This window comes from Palaemon carinicauda, chromosome 38 (genome assembly GCF_036898095.1).
Source record: "Palaemon carinicauda isolate YSFRI2023 chromosome 38, ASM3689809v2, whole genome shotgun sequence".
NCBI classification, from domain to species: Eukaryota; Metazoa; Arthropoda; class Malacostraca; order Decapoda; family Palaemonidae; genus Palaemon; species Palaemon carinicauda.
This window is the reverse complement of record NC_090762.1, coordinates 9,206,637-9,224,438: the sequence shown is the minus strand read 5'-3', so window position 1 is coordinate 9,224,438 and position 17,802 is coordinate 9,206,637. Positions and strand designations below refer to the sequence as shown.

Genomic DNA, 17,802 nt, shown 5'->3' with positions numbered 1-17,802 from the left:
GGATTATAGCATTCGCGTTACTAATTCCATAATGTTATACCTTCCCAGTATGCAAAAATGGGAAGCTCTATGAACAAGGTAGTGTAAATCCAGCCATCCATAACACCTAAAACGGCAAGTAAATGCTCCATCCTGCAAGCAGAAGTAACGCTAACACCCTTCATGGCTTGCCCAGCAACCTCATGAGAAAAAGAGGGAGTGTTGCCAGTAACTGTAAATTTTACAGTACTGTATTAAAATTTTTCATTTTGAATCATTAATTTTTATCGATTTCTGATGTCAAGGTTTACGAAGCATACTGTAGAGTTAGATAATTAGCATTGGAAATCTTTAAACAGCAGGTTAATATTCTGTATATACTTTAATTACTAGCGAAACTGAAATTCGCTGAAACAAATGGATGAGTGCTGGCTAGTTTGTATTTTTCTCTATATGTTTAATAGGGGCAATTACACAATAATTTACGTATCATTCGATTAAAATGTGAAGTCTATCTCCCACTCTGAGATTGATAGCGAGTAATTGCACATGCTTCCACTCTCTTTGGCCAAATGTTCTATTTTTTGTACGATGAAATCATTACCTGACTTTTTTAACCATGTAAGAGCTTCAAAATATTTACGCAAAAGCTCCCCGATGATGTTGCTCTACAAGTCATTTTTTTCCACCCTCCCCTTCAGTTCAAGCTTAACCACCATCACATAAAGACGTCTCCAAGAGGGAACTTAAGGGAAGCACAATCTATTTCAAAATTTAACTCAATTTCATACATGTCGGCAAATGGTTATGATGAAAACACTCTCCGTTTACCTTATAGCTGTTGTTTAATGAGTAATTTTAATAATAATAATATTAATGTTAATAATAATGATAATTTTTCAAATTTTGTTAATAATAATTTTGAAGGTGTAAGAGTAAAAATTAACCCCAAAAACAATGACCAATGGTACCACTTGCCAGCGCACAGAAGTAGTGAGATTATGTTTATTTGCGAGCGAAGCGAGCCATAGCGGAGCAAAATCCATTAGAAGGAAGTTTAGTGAATCATACATAATTATGATACAGTACTTTAATTTTTAGCCACTTACATGAACCATATATTTTTCCACCTGGTTATCTTGTGTTTATTTTGCATTTTTGACCATTATTATTGCTACAAAACACTTTTATCATTTCCCCACCCAAGAAACTTGTTTTCCTACTGGGGTCCCAAGCCTTTATATAAGGGGGTCCAAAAACTAACGAACGGGTAGTTTGCCCCAATAATCGTGGTCAGAAATACATAAAACACAAGACAGTGAGCAGGAAAAATATATGGTTCATGTGTTGGGATAGAAATTAAAGTATCATATATTTGCCAAATTTTTTTTAGTTTAAGCGCAAACTCCCAGAACAAATTAAACTTGTAAACCAAGCTGGATTGTACTTTACTCCAACCCCATAACAATAAATCTGTTAAAAACAGGTTTATTCGTTCAGCTAGGCTAGGTCTTAATTTTTCCAATTTTCTATTCTTTGATAAAGCCAAAACTAAATAATAAAATGACAGGTGGCTTAATTAACATGAGAAGTGATTTACAATACATGTACATTCCTCTAAAAATACCCACATAATTTTTGACTTTGCATGCCAGAAAATAAAGGAAGGATCCAGAGATATAAAGCTTTGAAGGAAATCAATGGACCGAATATATGTATAACAAACATCACTCCGTAAGGACGGCTTAAAGGAATACCGCTCCTTTGAAGACATGATATTCACGCAACTGCAACACGTTATATTCCTGACCATCTTATGTATATACAGTAGATGGAACTACCACACCTAACCTTCATGTTGAATGTACGGCCCCTGGCAAATGCAAAATCTGTCAATTTGATGAAAGCCTAGCATACACCAGAAGCAAAATGTTACCAACAAAACTACCTGAAATTACTTTCTTTTGGCGAGAACCAACCTATGTTTTCTTTTAATCAAGAAGTCAAGGAGTTATGGTGATATATGCAGACAAGCATCAGATGCTATTCAGAGTACAGTACAGTAAAGTACACGGCATGTGCAGTAGTTCAGTGTTATAGTTTAAATTATTAAATACACCAATATAATACATTACACACAAGCTCTAAAGGTGTACGCTCTTATTTATTCCCAAAAATTGCATGGCAAAGGATGTTCTGCTTAAATTAGCAACTTTTCCAAGTTATACAAATGTGCATGAGGAAAAGGATTATGAAAAGGCTCAACACCTTAGCTAAGCCTATCCAGTATCAATGAGGTTAGGCAATCTATTTTTGCTTAGAGCAACAACTTCCACATTTCTCCCTTTAAGACTAAATAGACTTGACAAAATACACATGGCTGGTTAAACTGTTGGATTGTCGTAACAATGCAAGAATCTTTTTCTTATTTAATGCTCACTTAATTCTGTTCCTAATCATAAATTTAACTTCCTAATGTAGGTTAGTCTAAATAAGGGAGTAGCCATCAAGCTATTCCTATAATCTATTTTTAACCAAGACTAGTATTTTGATTAAACCAAATTATGGACACTTTTCTCACTATAATTAAATGCGAATTAACTTGTTTTTCCACCAGACACCTATCATTTTACTTTCACTTATAAATCTTGTGCTGCAATGAATATGGTAATATCCAATTATGTGTAGTAGGCTGGCCGGGGCACCAGCCACTCATTGAGACACTACCGCTAGAGTTGCTGTGTCTTTTGACTGACCAGACAGAAATACATAAGATCCCTCTCTTTGATTACAGCTCCTTATGTCTTTGCCTACGCATACCCCGAATAGCCTGGCCTAGTCTTTCCACATTCTCCTGTCCCTATACACCTGACAACACTGTGATTACCAAACAATTCTTAGCTCAAGGGGGTTAACTCCTACAATGTATTTGTTCAGTGGCTACTTTCCTCTTGGTAAGGATAGAAGAGACTCTTCAGCTATGGTAAGCAGCTCTTCTAGAAGGACACCCCAAAATCAAAACAATTTTTCTCTAGTGTTGGGTAGTGCAATAGCAATTGTACCATGGCCTTTCACTGTCTTGGAGGGTACACTTGGGAATGCTGTTCGATCTTATTTTTCTTCTTGTTCTATTGAAGTTCTTATAGTTTATATATGAAAGATCTAATTTAATATTGTTACTGTTTTTAGAATATTTTATTCTGATTGTTTATTACTTCTCTTGTATAGTTTATTTATTTCCTTATTTCATTTCCTCACTGGACTATTTTCCCCTGTTGAAACCCTTGCACTTGTAGCACCTTGCTTTTCCAAATAGGGTTATAGCTTAGATGATAATAATAATAATAATAACAAAAATAATCATGTGTTGACTTTTTCAAAATCCTCACTCTGGTACTGCTATGAACTGTAGATCCGCATTTTGTTTGTACTATACCTATTGATTTCTTTGGTTTGCACAGACTGGTGAAACTGCATATTGGACAGACTCGTGAAACAGCATCATTGCAAAATTGCACAAGCTGTGCTTTATTACATTTTCTAATTTAATTTTCCTGTGTCCATAGCTTGAGTATGCATGCGGTATGCTGGTGTCACAGCACTTTTAAGTTATTTTCCCTATTGTATCAGTCCTCACCAAATTCAACTGATATGACTACATATATAGCATGAGTGCAGTAACCTGAGATGGCCTATTGCAAGAATTAAATCTTCATCTTTATCACAAATTATCAGTTATGCCATTACAACATTCCCATGATAGGTTAGGTTAGGTTTATCCTGTATTGCTTAACTCTCCCAACAAATTTTCCCCACTTGGAGTAGCTATGAAAGTAATAAGTTTAATGAGCACGTCCAACAATAATGAATACTAAATTCTTCAGAATAATGATAAAAGCTAGAAGAAAAACTACAGTATTCCAATTTTTTTTAAAATATCGGTGCTCAAGTAAAGAAATACCTTGCTTCTAATGGCCGAGACGTTTAGGCTGCATCTACAATGTCACAGTTACACTACTAGGCTAATATACCTCAAATTTGGGCAACCCACAGGCATGAAAAATTTCTATTTTCTTAAATACAAATATTCCTTTTCCCAAATGTATATTCGTGAAATCATAGGGGTATGAAAATCTATAACAGAACAACAAACGGCCTTGGTAATGTTAACGATGAAGAATGAATGGTATTATTGTAGTGTATTACAGGGCAATGTTGGAACTGTTAAAATAATTTTACCAGTGTTAAATTTAATTATTAAACATGTGACGCAAACATATGCAACGAAACCGAGTAACACTTTGTGATTCATGGTAAACACATTATTTACCATTCATATCATCTAAACCCTTTGCCCAGCAACAAAGTACGAGTCAATGATTACTCGAAACAAAACAAACAATATCATTTGGGCCTTTCTTACCTTAACCAAGCAAAGAACAATTAATGTCACAAACAAAACGTTCACAACGCGAGTTCAACACTTAAATATCTGCAGAAATACGTAGAACAGCTGAACCGTACAGCTTTTATCTGAGAATTGAGACTTGAGGAGAAAGCCGACCTAAGTCTATAGTTTACAGTAAAGTATATACTATTCAAAGGTACGCAATGTTTAAAACAAGCCTTTATAAAATATCTATATTTATGGGTATCTCCAATTTTCCCTTGTAAATGAACACATTTTATTTAGGTTGTTAAAAGTAAAATACTACGTTCTGCTAAAGAGAAATCTTATCATTTAAGATGGTCTATGAAAGAAAATAAAGATACCATTACCTTAAAAACAATGTACATTACACAATTTCACATTGATAATAGAACTTTTGTACTCTCTCTCTCTCTCTCTCTCTCTCTCTCTCTCTCTCTCTCTCATTATATATATATATATATATATATATATATATATATATATATATATATATATATATATATCATACACCATTAATAATCTATCTTATTTTCCTTCCTCTTATTTGTTAAATTTTGTTAGTTTATGTAGGAAATATTTATTTTGATGTTTACTTTTCTTAAAATATTCTATTTTTCCTTGCTTCATTTCCTCACTGGGATATTTTCCTTGTTGGAGCCCTGGGCTTATAGCATCCTGCTTCTCCAATTAGGGTTGTAGCTAAGCAAGTAATAATAATAATAATAATAATAATAATAATAATAATAATACAGATATAATAGATGATATAAGAATGTGTATTATCTGTAAATGTCAGAATATGCGTCAGTGTAGCTTTGCCTCTAGAATAATGATTAATTGAATTCGATAATAATCTATCATAATGTCATGGCATAACTAGCCAATTAATTCTAGTGTATCAGACATTTAAAGGTCTAAGTATGTAGCCCCAAAGACAATATATAACAAGCCCCACTAAAATTCCGAAAGATGGGAGATAAGGCCTTCAAAACATTGAAGACTCTCTTAGTTTTTCTAAGTGCTTCGATAACTTGGATTTGTTAATTAACGCGGAATACGCTTCTGTGATACTCTAAATACATAAGAATGAATACGAGAAACAAATCTTAAAGGTCTTATATGGCACAGGGTTTTCATGATTGACAGACAAAAACAGCTCTTAAAGTAAAGTAAACAATAACATTGTTACTTGCTACATTTCTGATTGGAATCTACTCGATGGGATCTCGGGTTGTGCTTGGACTCGACCTTGTCCGTAAAAGCTGAGTAGTGAGACTCAATCTTAGCATTGGGCGTCAGAATTCTAGTACTGTATTCTGATTCAGCCTTGCCTTGAGAAAGTGAAGTATTTGGACTAGCCATAGGCCTTGGAAGCTGAGAACTGTAGACTGAGTTCTAGAACTTAGACTATACCCAGTCCTTCAAAATTAAGTACTCTGACCAGGCCTTAATTTTGGAAGATGAATACTTTGGACTTTTGTTGATCTCGGCTTGGATGAACAACAATACACCTGATTATACAGATACTACCGCTAGAGTTATTGGGTCCTCTCTGGTTACGGTTCATTTTCCCTTTGCCTACACATACACAGTTCTAGGGATTTAATTCGTCTCTCGTCACCAAGGAATTCATGTTAATTTGGGTACGGTTAAAACAGGATGACCACATGTTTATCACTGCTTTAATAAACATTTTAATTCCCATTAAAAGTATAGAAACCTAATTTTAATACTTAGAATATTAATACTTTCAATGACTGGTGATAATTGAATTTACTGTATTATTATCATTATCTTAAAACGCTTACATCTCAATTATAGCATACTTTTTACGTATCTCTTCAGCCCAGGTAGGGGAAATTTGGCTTTTTTTTTTTTTTGAGGCTGAGAAAGGCGATCTGGTTGTTTGAAAGAAGTTTGTTGCAATGTACCAAAATCTTATGATATAAATCGATGTCCGGTAAATTGTGATTATTATTTTCTTTCATGGGGTTTATTAAATATATTGCTTGATAGTGCTGGTAAGGAGATACAGGACAATGCTGTGTCGCCATTTACCTACGCTAGTTTTTCTTTTCTTTCTTTAATCTCTAGGGTGCATATTGTTCTTCCAAAATACGAATCTATAGAACACATACCATTTCATTATGGCTTAGAGCGGCTGTGATAGCTAGCGTCTACTGATACGTCACAAATAAACCTTAAGAACATAAGTAGCATGATACATGCGTATCCTACTTTTACCATAATAGCCAGTAATAAAGAGCAACAATCAAGTAAATAATACAGAATATTAAGAAAATTGGCATGGGCGTATTTTACTTCTTAGAAAAAATTCCCGAATCAACATCCCTTCTCCCTTTCTTCCAGATAGCAATAGTAAAATAGTCTTCATTTAAGAGTACGAAAATATATAATGATTTGAACAAAATATAGAAAAATGCACTATCTGAAATTTCCCTTCAAACAATTTAAGACAGCACAAGGGAAATTGCTGGAGGAAAGTAATATAACACGTATAAATATCCATGGTAATACACGGCTATGAATTGGCCGTAAATTCATTACAGATGCATTGAAATTACCCGTGTTTTGTACGTATTTTTCCACACGTATGAATAATAAGAGGTATTAAAATAAACCCATCACAATATATAAATCTTAGTACTCTTTTAAGTTGAAGCACGGAAAAAGTAAAATGTGTCCTCTCAAATATCATGCCTGTCCGCGTCTTCATCTCCGCATAAACTATAGATGCGAGTAAACAACTAAACATTCTGAGAGCCAAAAATTTCCCTCGGTTCCAGTACAAGGAAGGACGTAAATAACCCTATACACGCTAAAATATATGAAATATGTGTTTATATGGTCGGTAAGATGTCCAACTATGCATGGGCACGCTAAAATGTATGGAATATGTTTCTATCTTCCGTAAGATGTCCAAATATGCATAAGCATATCTAAAAAGAGTCCCATTTCCTAACTAACGCCTCAAGCTCCCAGTATGGCCACATGGAAATTTCCCTCTGTTCCAGTACAAGGAAGGACGTAAATAAACCTATACAAGCTAAAATGTATAAAATGTGTGTTAATATAGTCCGTAAGATGTCCAACTATGCATATGCACGCCAAAATATATGGAATATGTATTTATATAGTCCATAAGAGGTCCAACTATGCATAAGCCTATCTAAAAATTAAAAAATCAAGCCCCATGATGCGTGTAGTTCAATCTCCCAACGTACGCATAAAGCTCACAGTATGACCACATGGAAATTTCTCTCGGTTTCAGTACAAAGGACGTAAATAAACCTATACAAGCTAAAATGTATGTTTATGTAGTCCGTAAGACGTCCAACTATGCATAGTCACGTTAAACTGTATGAAATATGTGTTTGTACAGTCCTTAAGAAGTCCAACTATGCATAAGTCTATCTAAAAATTAAAAAACTCAAGCCCCATGATGCGTGTAGTTCCATCTCCCAACGTACGCCTCAAGCTCCCAGTATGGCCACATGGTAATTTCTCTCGGTTCCAGTACAAAGGACGTAAATAAACCTATACAAGCTAAAATGTATGTTTATATAGTCCGTAAGACGTCCAACTATGCATAGTCACGCTAAACCGTATGAAATATGTTTATATAATCCTTAAGAAGTCCAACCATGCATAAGCCTATCTAAAAATTAAAAACTCAAGCCCCATGATGCGTGTAGGTCAATCACCCAACGTACGCATCAAGCTCCAGTATGGCCACATGGTAATTTCTTTCGGTTCCAGTACAAAGGACGTAAATAAACCTATACAAGCTAAAATGTATGTTTATATAGTCCGTAAGACGTCCAACTATGCATACGCTAAACTGTATGAAATATGCGTTTATATAGTCCTTAAGAAGTCCAAATATGCATAAGCCTATCTAAACATTAAAAAATCAAGCCCCATGATGCGTGTAGTTTCATCTCCCAACGTACGCATCAAGCTCCCAGTATGGCCACATAGTAATTTCTCTCGGTTCCAGTACAAAGGACGTAAATAAACTTATACAAGCTAAAATGTATGTTTATATAGTCTGTAAGACGTCCAACTATGCATAATCAAAATAAACTGTATTAAATACGTGTTTCTATAGTCCTTAAGAAGTCAAACTATGCATAAGCCTGTGTAAATAAACTTATACAAGCTAAAATGTATGTTTATATAGTCTGTAAGACGTCCAACTATGCATAATAAAAATAAACTGTATTAAATACGTGTTTCTATAGTCCTTAAGAAGTCAAACTATGCATAAGTCTATCTAAAAATTAAAAAATGAAGTCTCATGATGCGTGTAGTTCTATCTCCTAACGTACGCATCAAGCTCCCAGTATGACCACAAGGAAATTTCTCTCGGTTCCAGTACAAAGGACGTAAATAAACCTATACAAGCTAGAATGTATGTTTATATAGTCCGTAAGACATCCAACTATGCATAATCAAACTAAACTGTATTAAATATGTGTTTACATAGTCCCTAAGAAGTCCAACTATGCATAAGCCTATCTAAAAATAAAAAAATCAAGCCCCATGATGCGTGTAGTTCAATCTCCCAACGTACGCATCAAGCTCCCAGTATGACCACATGGTAATTTCTCTCGGTTCCAGTACAAAGGACGTAAATAAACTTATACAAGCTAAAATGTGTGTTGATATAGTCACGCTAAACTGTATGCAATGTTTTTATATATTTCATATAGGCTTTAAGAAGTCCAACGATGCATAAGCCTATCTAAAAATTGAAAACTCAAGCCCCTTGAAGCGGGCAGTTCCATCTCCCAACGTACGCCTCAAGCTCCCAGTATGGCCACATGGAAATTTCCCTCTGTTCCAGTACAAGGAAGGACATAAATAAACCTATACACACTAAATATACGAAATATGTATTTATATAGTCCGTAAGATGCCCAAATAGGCATAAGCCTACCTAAAAATTAAAAACTCTAGCCCAATGATGCGTGCAGTTCCATCTCCCAACGACGCCTCAAGCTCCCAGTATGGCCACATGGAAATTTCTCTCGGTTCCAGTACAAAGAAGGACGCTAAATATATGAAATACGTGTTTATATAGTCCGTAAGATCTCCAGCTATGCATAATCATGCTAAAATGTATGAAACTTATGTTTATATAGTCCGTAAGATGTCCAACTATGCATAAGCCTATCTCAAAAATCAAAAACTCTAGCCCAATGATGCGTGTAGTTCCATCTCCCAAAGACGCCTCCCAAATTCCAATATGGCCACGGCCCACGTGGAATGGATGCAATTATAGCATTAGCCTCGCCTTGGACCCTTAATCAAAAGAAACTCTGATAATTCTTACCTTGGCACAGATTATTCGACTTCACCAACAGCGTATAGTAGTAGCTTCGAGTAAGCTAGTGTTTACACCGAGACAAACACGGGGACTTCCTCAATGACACAGCCACTGTGGAATGCGGAACCTTATCACGTGACCCCTCAGATTTCGGTTAATCTGAGACTCTGACCTTGAACTTGAAGGTAAACAAACAATTCGATTGGCTGTCCGTCCTGTAGCATTGTGGGTAAATAATGACGTCACAAAAAACAAAAGACTAACGATATGAATCTTGTATATATCTCTTATTATAAACGTATATTCAAAATTAATGCAGTTTTATACTACCGAAAACAAATCCCTATTTCAGAATAAATTCTATTAATTTGCATCAAACAGTGTGATTAATTGGTGGTTTGTGAGAATTATTAGCATAAATTAATTATGAAATTAATTATCAAGGAATTTAATCGTTTCAAAGATTGAAATCAAACCAAAACGGAAATTTGACATCAACTGACTGTAATCAAACCTTAGCAAAAATAACTTCCTAAAGAAGATACAGATGGAAAGAAAATCATGATCTCTAAACTGGATCATAGTGAATTTTTCGAATGAATGAGCAAGTTCCAACGAATCGAATGACAGCCATGTTTGTGGTACACACCCGCGTATAGCTTCTTTCTTCTTCGACTAAAGCTTTTCCCGTTATGCAGGGTCGCTATTTCTTGAAAGCTATGATACGCAAAATAGTGGTATTTGGAATAAATTGAATATTCATTTTCATAATCATCATTGAACTGCATGAAGTAAAAATATCAAGCGAATATAAAATAAAATATACCAGAGAGAAAATTCTATTCGTGATATGGTAGGCCTACATAAATATCACTTTGAAAATTGTGGTTATGAGGGTATTCCGTGAGCTGAACGAACAATAGTTTACTGAGGACAAAGAACCCACGACAGAATACGGCGATTTTGAATTAACGTACTCTAAGGACAATGACCTCTTAAACAGGGATACCATCCCGATTTTAACCATTTCAGAAAGTCTGTATTTTCTACAAACATGCGAGATTTATATGGTTATCATATTCAATGAGACACGTTTACACCCATTATCACGATTGACGAATCAAATGCTTGCCAAATGAAAAACGAAGTGTTCGAATATAGAATCGTGTCTTGTAGCCACGGCCCAGGCAGGCCCAAAATATTGGCCTTGGTCTAGATCAAGGTCTATAGAATACGAGGTCTCCTCATCCCTGGTCCAAAAATGTACATTTCTGCGCAGGTGGATTTCGTGACGTCACGACCTCCAAACGGACGGGTGCTACCTACAGTTAAACAAAGTAAACAGGTCAGGGAATTGTCTTGGTCGTCGATCTAATTCTTGAAAGTGGTTGTGTAAATTTTAACAACAATATTCAATTAACAACATGCCCAATAACTGTGTTGTGTTTGGATGCTTCTCAACCAGGACGAAAAATTTCATTCATTTCCAAAGGACAGTGAAACTAGGAAAAAATGGGAGCACCTCTGCAAACGGGGAGATCACATAAATGTTGAGAATGCCCTGATATGTAGCCGGCACTTTGAAGCGCATATCTATGAAAGGAATTTGATGTACGAATTATTAGGCCCGCCCCAGACGTGACTGTTTATCAGAACGATATAACTGATCAGATAAAAATCGTAGCAAACCATCTAACGTCGCTGCCCCTACACCATTCCGATATATCGTTACAATTTGCAATGCATCGGTTCCACAGTTTCCATTATGTCATCCGAGGAGGAGGATTGTCTGGCTCTAGCAGGTTTAGCTGGGGCATTATGCGTAAAAAGGGCAAAAAGTGCTTCTGTGAATGCAACTTCCAACGAATTTGCTCATATTCTTTCCAAAGAAAATATAGTAATTGAAAATGAAGAAAATTATGATCAGAAAGAATTAAGCTTGTCTGTCTGCTATGTTCTTTTGCTTAAAAGAAAATTAAATTGAAATTTGCATTGATGTTAATCTGGAATATGAGGAAGGTTTATTAGAAGATGCCATTGAAGAAGGAGGATTACAATATGTGGGAGGGTTTATAGCTTGGAAGTTTCCTCGGTATGAACTTTTAGGCAATAGAGCAAATAAAGGGGATAATACATGGATTGGTGCTGTAAGTAGGGATCACAGAAAACTGATGAAACCCAACAAAGAATTTTTCGAAAATCTAAAAACAATTGAAAAAAAAATTGTTTGTTTTCATGGCGAAAAATCTTTGAAATAAGGGGGAAACGTAATAACTTCATTAGCTGAAATGATATACGAGCATATTTTATTACCTCAGGAAGTTATTTGGTATTTTTTACGCTGTCGTACTTTTTTTCGGATTCGAATTCTGAATAGAAACATTAGCTCATCTCGGAAAGCTGTAAGTAAAATGTTGAAGTTGGTTTCTTAATTATTCACTTGTAAGACGAAAGATTTAAGACGAGCATAACCATGTTTATCATGGAAGTGGTGAAAATGTGAAAATTAAGGCTTTTATATATTATTCCTTTATTCTTGTAAATAAATGTAATTAGATCAATTTTTTATGCACAAAATACAGAACTGTTTCCACTGAGTAATTTTATATTCCTAAGATAATAAAGTGGCTCTTAATTTGTTATTAATTACAATTAGATTAACAAAAAATTCCTATATTTGTATGAATGTTGACAAGGGAGACTCGGACGCATTGTGGCTATGCTGACGTCACGGACTATCTCCCCCCAACCCCCCATATCCTCACTAATCTGCGCATGAGAAGACCTCGGTAGGCCTACTTACTAGGTCGTGGAGGTAGTAATCCAAGTCTGTAGATTAGATGTAGATCTTGGTAGAAACAACGTGGGGTCACGGTAGCGAATCTGGGAGATGTACTCCGGTCTCCGGTATGCATTTTGAAAGACAAACATCGCCATCCTTTCGTTCGTTTTAGTGTGTTTTACCTTATGTAAAACATGGGTTCTTGTGTTAGCAGCCCGTATCATCATCATTTTTCCAGGTACCATATCCTCCAAGTACATTGTTCACCATTTCTCTATTTTCGGCTTCCTGCAGCAACTCAGCTGCAATTATTCTTCCTTCAATCATTCTCACCAATCCGTCCATATATTTTTGTCCCAGAGAGAGAGAGAGAGAGAGAGAGAGAGAGAGAGAGAGAGAGAGAGAGAGAGAGAGAGAGAGAGATTCTAATCCTTGTCTTCTATGTGACCCACAAACAGCAAAAAGAAAATTTCGGCAAAGCAGTAAAAGTCTTATTTTCATTTTTCTCTAGGAAGTGAACATCGTTACAATACTAAAATTGAATCACCCAAGTGCAACGATTTACAATGCATGTCACCGCATGAGTAATAATTGTAAATCAAATATCAAGTTACTGCATTTATCACAGTTGCAGATTGATCGACTTTTATTTTAATATGTTCTTTATTGGTTCGAGTACAGAGGTTCACACTAGTCCTCTTATTCATTTGAACACCTTGTCATCACATCTGGCCTATGCAAACGTTCAGTGTTTTAAGTAGTTCAAATTTGAGAATCAATAAATGAGAAATATTTTGTTCTCGAAGAAACTGAAGGCTTCCATGCTCTTTGACAATAAACACGTTATGCAATGCAACATGCAAAATACTTAAGCATGTATACGATAAACTGATTTTTGTAGGTCCTGTAGAGAGTGATAGGACTAGGTAAGAAGTAAATGTAAGTAAAGTAATACATCGTATCAGTGGATACGTAATATTATGATAGCCCGACTCGCTGACCACAAATACGAGCCTACTATTCACTTCTAACATTGCACATTGATATTCGACATCACATCAGTGTTGTTAAGATGTTCAATTATTCAATATTTCCAAAGAGGTCTGTCAACTGTTGTAGTTACAGATATCCACTAGGCTCATCCAATGAGCTAAAATTTGTCTAGGTCATTATATACCAATACCGCTGCATAACTTGTACTACGTCGCATCACTTTTGTATGAACTGTTATTTTTTTTTCAAAGATCTATAGCGTCATTTTCGGTGGTTTTTGATGAAAATACTCGATAATGAAAATACTAGCTACAATTACTCATTCAGTCAGTTCAAATTTCCTCATAAATAGCAAACCCACTGCAATGCTCTGTTGGTACCAATATACGCCACTAGAGGCGCTGCGTCTTCAGTTTCAAACTTTTAACTTGTGAAGTGTAAACAATGTCGCGAATCTTTATCTTTAGAGGAAATTTTGTTATTTAAGGCCCCCACTGGACTGCAAGTGATATATACCAAGAAAAATAATAGATAACGAACACATATCTGTTTAAAGAGTGCCAATACAAAGTCAAGCCAGCCGAATATAGCACGGTGCTATCCTGGTGCCGTGGTAGGTTACCTTGGTAACAATATTATGGTTTCCAAGTGTCCGAATTTTCTTGTATCTGTGACCACTAATTACCGTGTTTTTCGGATGTCCACCGAAGAAGAATGAAACTCAGGAATGCCCATCTTACGTCGTGGTCAGGTAAAGGAAAACTTTATTCAAGTAAACTTCATTATAGCTAGTTTTGAATGTCTTCCGAAGTTCTGAGAGGTAGACCGTAATGTGTAGGCTACTTTGTAGTACAGATGTAAGTTTATTCTGGTTGGTTTGAGTCGGTTAAAACAGTTTCTCTGATTGAAGTTTTGTTAATAAGTAAGAAGCAGAAGGAACAAGGATCTAAAACTTAGTTTATTAATGGTTCCAAAGTAATATTTGAGTATGGGAGTTTTTCACGGTAATCCTACGTTAGTTTTGCCTTAAAAGGTGTACTGGTAGATAATTTGGTAGGTTTAGTATATATATACTGTATGTATATATGTATACACGCACATATATATACATATATATATATATATATATATATATATATACATATATATATATATATATATATATATATATATATATATATATATAGATATATATATATATATATATATATATATATATATATATATATATATATATATATATATATATATATATATATTATATATATATTATATATATATATATATATATATATATATATATATATATATATATATATATATATACATATATATACATATAATGTGTATGTGTGTGTGTCTATATTGCATAAAGGCAAGGGAAGAACTGTATTATCACGGTCTAATAAAATGGAACATTCTCTCTCTCTCTCTCTCTCTCTCTCTCTCTCTCTCTCTCTCTCTCTCTCTCTCTCTCTCTCTCTCTCTCTCTCTCTCTCTGGAAGAAAAGTTTTTCTCTGTTCCTTCGGTTCCTCTTTGATGTATTATTTTTGTTGACGAAGTTACATCGTGGATCAAGTTAAAATGAGGTAGGAATGTGGATTCGGTCTTTCTCTTCTTTTGGGCGTCTATTGCTCGCTTAATTTCAACACCGTAGGTTAACCTTCCACTTGTTCTAATGAGAGAGAGAGAGAGAGAGAGAGAGAGAGAGAGAGAGAGAGAGAGAGAGAGAGAGAGAGACGAATTGTCTGGGAAATGTTTCAGTGTAGCAATTAGTTTCCGAATAAATTCTGTTTACATTATTAGAAATTAAGACGAGCCACTCCCACACACACGGGCTCTTTCGATCAGAAAATATCCTCTGGGGGTGAGGGAATGTGAACAGTGTACCTCACGCCATGCTCTGTAAGCATATATTAAGTGGTCTTTGCCTCGTCCCTTTAGTCCGTAGCAGGACCCACTTTACAGCCTTCTATTTTATCCATGTTCCTGTTTTCTTCAATTAATTTTTATCAAACATTTTAATGTTTTCTTCACAGTGCAACGATTTCCTTTGGGGTCAATACTGGGAATATCAAAGGGTTAAAGGTGACTCGTGAATGGCAGAAGCAAAGGACAAGACAGTATCCTAGAGAGTGGCAATATGTATGTTGAATCGGCCCTCAAGTCACTCCTCATAAAGCTAGCTAGGACCAGGAAGGGCTAGGAAATGGTTGCTGATGACTCAGTACGTAGACCTATGGGCATCTCCAATCCCTCACCTCTGCCTCACAAGAATGGCGATATTACAGGCACTTCTAGAATCAATCGAGTTTTATTGGGTTTCGAACACCCGTCCAATAGATTGGGAGGCAATGGCGTTTCCATTAGGCTACCACAACCATAACCCCAATTCCATAAATCTAGATGTAATTATTGGCACTGTTCAATTTGTTCAATACTACGATTATTGCCAACTAACAACAGACGATGGGCACATGAGTCAATTTAAGATCCACGTTACGTTCAACCGTATCCTACAAATACTTGTTTAAACCAATGTGAACAGTCAACGATTTCTGACGCCACTTTGCTAGGATGAAAAATTTCCATGGTTAATATATATATGTGTGTATATATATATATATATATATATATATATATATATATATATATATATATATATATATATATATATATATAATTTGATATACTTTATACTACCTTCCCAACACTTCCCATACAATATTTTTGCTTCTAGATTTCTTTTCGTAATTTCAGTCAGAACTACCTGTATTTGAAGCGTTGTACCGAAATGTAAAGTTATACACAGATTTTGTGGTAAACAGCAATAATGGCATTATATAAGCTATAATAATACTTTAAACTTAAAGAATCATATGCCATTGGCAGTATTTTCACTTTTTATTGTTAAAGTAAGCATGCATGTTTTCCATAATTTATTTATTTTTTTTTTTTTTTTAGACTCCACATTGTAACTAACTACCAGATATTTTTATATCTTTTATACAAGTTCACTAAGATGTATTCTCATTCAGAATTATTATAATAACCGCAGTATACGGCCCCTTGTCAGATATTTTTTTTTTTTTTTTTGGCAATTCGTCTCAGTCGATTTTTTCACCATAGGCCTATTTATGCATTTTAGTTGTTAATTGCTTAAATTGCCCGTTCCAAACTATAATATAGTATATTTATATATATTTGTTACTCATTGCATTAAATTTTATAATTTTTTAAGATAATAGACAAATGGGAAGGATGCCCCTATCCCATTTTCCCGAGAAGGGCACATGAAAGGTAGTATAGTAAAATGGAGGGAAGAACCAGAAAGGAAAAATAGGATTTCCTTCTCTAATGAAGGAATGATATGTGCCTAGGGAAAACAGGAGCAAGAAAAAAATCCAAAACTACTGGTACCACAACTTTAATGATATTCGTTATCTTTGAACGATTGCTTAGGGGTGCACTCGGGCGCACTTCTCTATCTTATTTCTCTTCCTCTTGTTTTGTTAAAGTTTTTATAGTTTATGTAGATGTTTATTTTAATGTTACTGTTCTTAAAATATTATATATTTCCTTGTTTCCTTTCTCACTGGGCTATTTTCCCTGTTGGAAAATATATGCATAATACTGTATATATATATATATATATATATATATATATATATATATATATATATATATATATATATATATATATATATACACACACACACACACACATATATATATATATATATATATATATATATATATATATATATACATATATACACACACATATATATATATATATATATATATATATATATATATATATATATATATATATATATATATACATATATATATATATATATATATATATATATATATATATATATATATATAGGGTTGTAGCTTAGCAATTAATATTATAATAATAATAACGCACCTAATATGCACCCTCCTTTCAATAGTGTTCTGCTTAATTGGCTGGAAGATTGGCGCATCTATTTACAGCAGCTGGCCCCGATCAGGCGCCATGTAAATGAATATCATTATAACGGATACTGATCTTATAGGCCTAATCAATATTTTTAACTGCCCTGTCTTCGCCTTAGCGAGTTTCAAGTTCACACGCATGTATGTGCACCAATTAATTAATTTTTTTTTGTTTTAAGATTTTTACATTAAATATTTATTTGATTTTTCTCAAATTTTTTGCCGTCCAGTTTGTGGTGACCGATATGGTAACGTCCCTGACTGGTGAACGCCAGA

At 34.6% G+C, this 17,802-nt stretch overlaps 1 protein-coding gene across 1 annotated transcript in view; it reads right to left on the bottom strand.

Moving 5' to 3' along the window:
- LOC137630048 (probable ATP-dependent RNA helicase ddx17) overlaps positions 1 to 4,447 on the bottom strand; it is a 122,153-nt gene extending 117,706 nt beyond the window's left edge. The window contains exon 1 of the mRNA XM_068361539.1: positions 4,403 to 4,447. The gene's annotated coding sequence lies outside the window, so the exon portion shown is untranslated. The remainder of the gene's footprint in view (positions 1 to 4,402) is intronic.
- Positions 4,448 to 17,802: the final 13,355 nt, after the last annotated feature.